This window comes from Aquarana catesbeiana, linkage group LG02 (assembly GCF_042186555.1).
Source record: "Aquarana catesbeiana isolate 2022-GZ linkage group LG02, ASM4218655v1, whole genome shotgun sequence".
NCBI classification, from domain to species: Eukaryota; Metazoa; Chordata; class Amphibia; order Anura; family Ranidae; genus Aquarana; species Aquarana catesbeiana.
Window position 1 is genome coordinate 193,678,958 of NC_133325.1, and position 6,000 is coordinate 193,684,957.

Consider the following 6,000-nt stretch of genomic DNA (forward strand, 5'->3'; position numbering starts at 1 on the left):
AGGTTAATATAGGGTTCCCTGATAGGGCCTGGGGTGGGGCCATGCTTAGAGGAGAGGTTACAAAAGTAGTCAGGTGAGGGTCAGCTGGTCTCCAGAGATGAACACATGGAGACAGGTATGCTGATCGACAAACTCTATTGCATAACCATGACATGTAGTTAATCCAATCTACATTCTTGCTGACAGTTGTTATGGGGATCAAAGACTCAAAACCAGCTTTTACCTGGTCCCTGGCTTTAAATTCATCAGGGACCCCCCTTGTAACCCTTATGACATGTATGTATACATGAAGATCAAAGCTTCCGGAGAGAGCTGCTCGCTTCCTCCTCTGACTGTGTGCTGGGTCAGTGTATGTATCAGGGGTATCTTTGGTTAGGATATGGGGGCTTTCTATTTTCATCTTTTTTGACTAATGCACTCTGTGGTCGCCCAGTCTGGCCCTGTGTTCCAACCCACTAGCCCCCACAGAAACCACAACTCTGTCCCCAGTAACTGTCTGTGTGGCATACATATATGTCCTTACCGTCAGGGATATCACTGTACCAATGACATTGCCATGAAGGGTCAAACGGACAAGGTACTATGTCACAGTAATCTAAGGTAAAGGTGGTCACATGTGTACCTGAAGAGTTACACCAAAACGTAATTATGTTATCATTTTTGTGATAGCCACCTCCTGGGCCCCTCCCCCCTGGATCAAACAGAAAAAGGATATGCAGCACCCGAAAACACGCTCTCCTGCAGTGATAAGCGTGCATTCAGGTGTTCTTCCTGGCCAACTTGACTGAGGTGGCTGTGGTCAGCAAAACTTGGAATGGACCATCATAACTTAGCTCAAGTATCTCCAGACAGTAGTTGGTGTGTTCCTGTATCTAATTCAGGATCTGGAATGGAAGAAAACACCTGGACATGCATTCAGGTTAATTCTCGTGATAATGTGGTTACATAATTAGTCAACACATCAGACTGCAACTGTAACTGTTGTGGAAAGTAACAACCAAGTCTGGGAGCTGAACCAAACAAAATTTCATTATGGTATAGGGCATGTTTCCCCCGGAGGTGTGTCTGACACTGAACAGGGCAATGGGCCAACTCATGTTAGTCTCTTGGGCCATCTTTAACATCCTGTTTTTAATGTCCCATTCATCCTTTCTACCTTCCCCCTACTTTGAGGGTGGTATGGGGTGTGTAGTGCCAACTGAACCCCCAGTGCTGCCCAAATCTCTTTAGTAAGGGTTGCTGTTAAGGCTGGTCCCTGATCTCTCAATATCACCTCTGGGACCCCAAATCTACATACTATCTCACTCAGTAGTTTCTTAGCTGTGGTCCTGGCAGTCATGACCACTTCCACTAGGGCGTATTCGAATCTGCCACTTCTTGGCACTTGAGAATGATCAATTTGCATCCTCTGGAATGGGGTATAGGGCTTTTGCCAGGTGCTTCTTCTGTGCTTCTTCTTTGCTTCTTCTCTGTATCCTGGGTTACATTTGGTGCAGATAATGCATGATCTGCAGAAGTCGTCGGTCAGTGGAGTAACTCTTGGTGCAACACTTGTTGATAAGAGAGTTCATAAAAGTCTTTGTCAAGTGGGCAGCTCCATGTGCCCATTGCACCACGGCTGGGTACATACTCCTGGGTAGACAAGGCTTCTTGTTGCACTCGAATAGTCCATTTCTGAGAGTTGCTCCTCTCCGTTTCCAGCTTTCCTTCTTATCCGGACTTGTTTCCTGTAGTTCTTTTAGATAAACTAACTGTCCACTGGGAGAGTTTGTAAAGTAAGCACAGGGTGGTCTTCTTCTACCACCCTGCTGTCCACTTCCCGTGGACTACCAGCTGTCTGTTTGGCAGCTGAATTGGCTAGATGATTGCCTCAAGCTTCCTTTGAGTTCATTTTGTCGTTTGCTTTTATTCAGAATAGTCACTTGGGTTGGGAGAAGCAAGGCATCAATTTTTCACAGGTGTTCCTGCAGCCGTCAGGAATCCTCTGTCCTAGATAACACCATAATCATGGGCAATGCTGAAAGCATATCTTGAGTCCATATGAATGTTGGCTCTTTTTCCCTCTGCCCATTTACGTGCTGTAGTAAGTGCTTACAGCTCTGCCTCCTGTGCAGACATCACCGGTGGTAAGGCTTCAGCTTGTAGAACAGTGTTTTCAGTGGTGACCGCATGTTCTGTGTGGTCATGGGGTGACAAGTCTAGACTCTACTCCTCCTTTCCCCCCTCGAGAAGTGGAAGAAGGGTGGTAGGGTTCAGTGTTTGACAACTTAATAGAGTAATGCTGTCCAGTAGGAGGGAACACAGGAGTCTCAAGTGTCTAGTAGTGGACAAGTGTTTCGGCTGGATCTTGGTTGAATATGGCAACAACGTCATGGGGAGTAAGCAGAACGAGGCAGTGTCCGAGGACCAAGTTCAAAGTTTTGTCAAGCAAGGCTTGTATAGCAAAGCCAGCTCGCAGACACAATAGGCCTCCTCTTGCTACCGCATCCAGCCGACAGGAATAATGTCCTACGGGGCGTAGGCTGATGCCGTGTGATTGGGTGAGTACACCTGCAGCATGTCCCAGACGTTCGGATACAAAGAGCTTGAGCGTTTTGTTGTAGGCTGGGAGCCCTAGCGCCTGAGATGGCACACTTGAGGGCCTCAAACTTAGATATTTCTTCAGGAGACATCTGGAAGGGTCTGATTGCAGAGCATCAGTAGGAAGGCTTCTGGAATCCATGCTCTACACTAGGAAATTAGTCCAAGGAAAATGACAGGTGTTGAGCACCACTGCATTTTGGGCTTTGAGGCTCTGCAGCCCTGGTTGGCAAGACAGCACAACAGGCTTTCTGAGGTGACTTCAACAGGGGGTAAGTCAGCTGCACAAAGGAGAAGGCCATCAACATGTTGGAAGAGAATCACTTCCGGGTGTTCCTCTTGTCATGTGTCAAGGATGATAGCCATAGCTTTTGCAAACTGGCTTGGAAAGTTCTGTGCCCCTTGTGGCACAACTGTTTAGGTATGTTGCCGTTTCTTTCCGTGGATGAATGCGAAAAGGTACCAGCAGGAGGGGTGAGGGTGGACACTGAAGAAAACGTTTGTAAGGTCCACCTCTGTGAGGTATTTTGCAGTCAAAGGCATCCACAGCAGGTACCTGGTACTTCTTTAGGGGTTCTCTTCTTGGGGTTATTGTGGTTTCCGGGGCAATGAAGCGCCCTCTTTTAGCTTGACTGAAACTGGTGGCACCTTTAAGTGACCGTTGTCTTCCGGTCCTGTGGACCATAGGCACGCAGGGATTCTGTCAAGTACTTCCTGCAGTATTGAACTTGAAGTTTTTGCTTCATTAAGTGTCATCAGGAGAGGCAGAGAACACAAAGCAGATTAGTCTTCTAAAGATAGGGGAGTATGTAACTTCATCTCCCCTTCAGGCGTGTCCTGATTGAGGCCTGTAGTCTGGACAACACATCAGCTCCTAGTAGATTCAAGGGACATGTAGAGGACACCACAAATCTGGCAAGCAAATCAGGAAGTGGACTGGAGCGGGGCACCCCATCCATTCCCACGCAGGAAACGTGTGTGTCTCTTTTCATAGTGGGAGAAACTCAGATCATCAAAGGCCTGTACGAGTTTAGCATGATACTTCTTCAGACTCCCCTTTATCTTGGGTAATATCTTGGATTGTGGTGGTCTGATCCGTCAACTTCTCCTTTGCCCAGTCGTGGAGTTGTGCACAGAACTCCACGCCTGAGGTGTAGGAAGTGGCACTTGTCAGGCAGGCATCATTGAAGGCCGTCTGCATAACTGGCCAAAAGACATATCCTGCTTTGATTTGGCATAAGCTGATCAAGTCTCTCCAGGCAGCTGAGTAAGTTTCTTGTATCTGCACTATCCTGTGGTAGAAGGGAATTGGCTACTTCTCTGGGTCAGGCAGACTTGTCACTAAGGCCGCTGCTTGTGATGGAGTAAAAGCGACATACATCACTGGTGCCCCTTCTGGTAACTGAGACTGTTGTTGGGGCGGGGGCTGGCAAGGGGCAGTGTTCTTTACGGTTGCCAGCATGTGTTTGAGATCCTCTCGGAACTGTGAGTCTGGAGCCGGCTTGGGGGTTAAATCAGTGGGTGGCCTTGCTGCCTGCTTTTGGGCTTCCCACTCAGACGCTTCTTCATCATTAACATTTCCGGCCTGGGAATGTGATGCTTCCGTATTGGGGAAGACAGGTGTGTGGTATGAACCATCCTGGTTTAAAACAGGGAGGGCTGGGTACAGGCTGTTTAAGTTCACTGGGTGTACCAAGATGGCCGCCGGCAGGAAGTGCACTGGGCTGGGTAGAAAGTGAAGGCATGGGTGCACTAAGATGGCCGCCGGGCTGAGTTGTCACAGTGGGTTGTGCTTGGGTGGTGAGAAAGGAGTGGTTGTTAGACGGAGGGCAGTGCTGTCCCTCCCCTCCTTTTGTTTCAAGTTCCAACATAGCGTGGTAATTTCACATACTGTATCCTCAACTCTGTGATACACATACATAATACAATCTCCATCTTTCTTAACTTCCTTTATCCAATTTTCTTTATCACACAGGATTTTTCTCCCTGTTTCTTTAGCAACATAACTTTCGCCACTTCTTTCAACTTTGTTAACTATTTCAACATCTTCTCTCCTCTTCACTATCACATTCTTTTCTCTCTCTGTTTCTCGGCTAACGGCTTGAGAGGAGAATACGTACAACCAAGGGGTTAATATTCTTTCTCAGTGTTCTTATCAAATTCCTTGGGTGGGGGCACATAAGACTGCGCTCCTAGCTTCTACTGTCTGCTATAACCCTGTAATGTACGGTTAATCTCAGAACAAGAACAAACACGTCAGGGGTAGTGAGGAGCAACGGCCCACGACCCAACAGATCCCCCGGGCAGCCCCCCCTTCCACCTTAACCAGTCCCCAACCCCTCTCGTGTATAGCAAACAGTAAACCACAAATACACTCACGACAGGACATTACACCTGCCACTCTTCGAACTGCAAAATTTCAGCAGGCTAAGATAACCTCAGGGGCAGACAACTCACCTTAAACCCAGTTAAAGGTCGTCATTACAGTTACTCCCAGAGGCCGACAGCTCATCTGGGGGTGAGACATCTGTAACGCTTTCAGACTGCAAAGCCAGCAGCTGAGATAACCCTCAAAGGTTCGACAAACCAATGAGTAACCCGTCCTATAACCGACTGCCACAATAACCCATCTCACTCCAGAGACCGACAGCTCGTCTGGAGATGAGAACACACATGTAGCACTTTTAGACTGCTGAGTTTCGTAGCCCAAAGAATGGCAGACAGTGAACAAATACAGACAGCAGAAACCCATTGGCAGGTTCGTTAAAACAACCTCAGGCGAGGAAATACCTGCCTCTAAGACAGTCTCAGCATACCGACAGAATCCAGCGGTCAACCGAAAGATAAGAAAGTCGTACAGTGGTAAGAATATAAAGAAGACTTACCGGTACTGTTAGGGCTGCGCAAACCCCCTCTTATCAATCAATTAACGCCCGAATGCTTATCGCGGTATGGCTTCGACTGTAGCCTGAGGTCCCGGGTTTCGGCACCATTTGTTATGGTAATGATTAAGAGCTCCAATCGAGCCCAAGGTTATCTGCTGCTGTCTCTAATTGGAAAGTGTGGCTATGCATGCATATAAAAGTAAACACTCTGAGACACGCTCAGCACCGTTACTTCTTACACTTCTAATTTATTCAAGGCGGTGCTAATGTTTTATACACAAAAATACGTCATTGCTATGTTAGTCTAATAGGTACATCTCATTGGTTAAGATAGAAAAGAAGATGGAGAATCTTCATAACGAGGTTTGGCTGTCCTTGGTTTTATCTTCAGTTCCGCGTTATTCTGATGTGTGGGATGTAGGGGGTACCCGCCATTTTGAGAAAAATATAGGAACAGAGCTAATCTGTATACTTATATAATGAGTAAGGAGAAAAATATGTATACACATAAGAAAATAGACATTTTCAGATTATT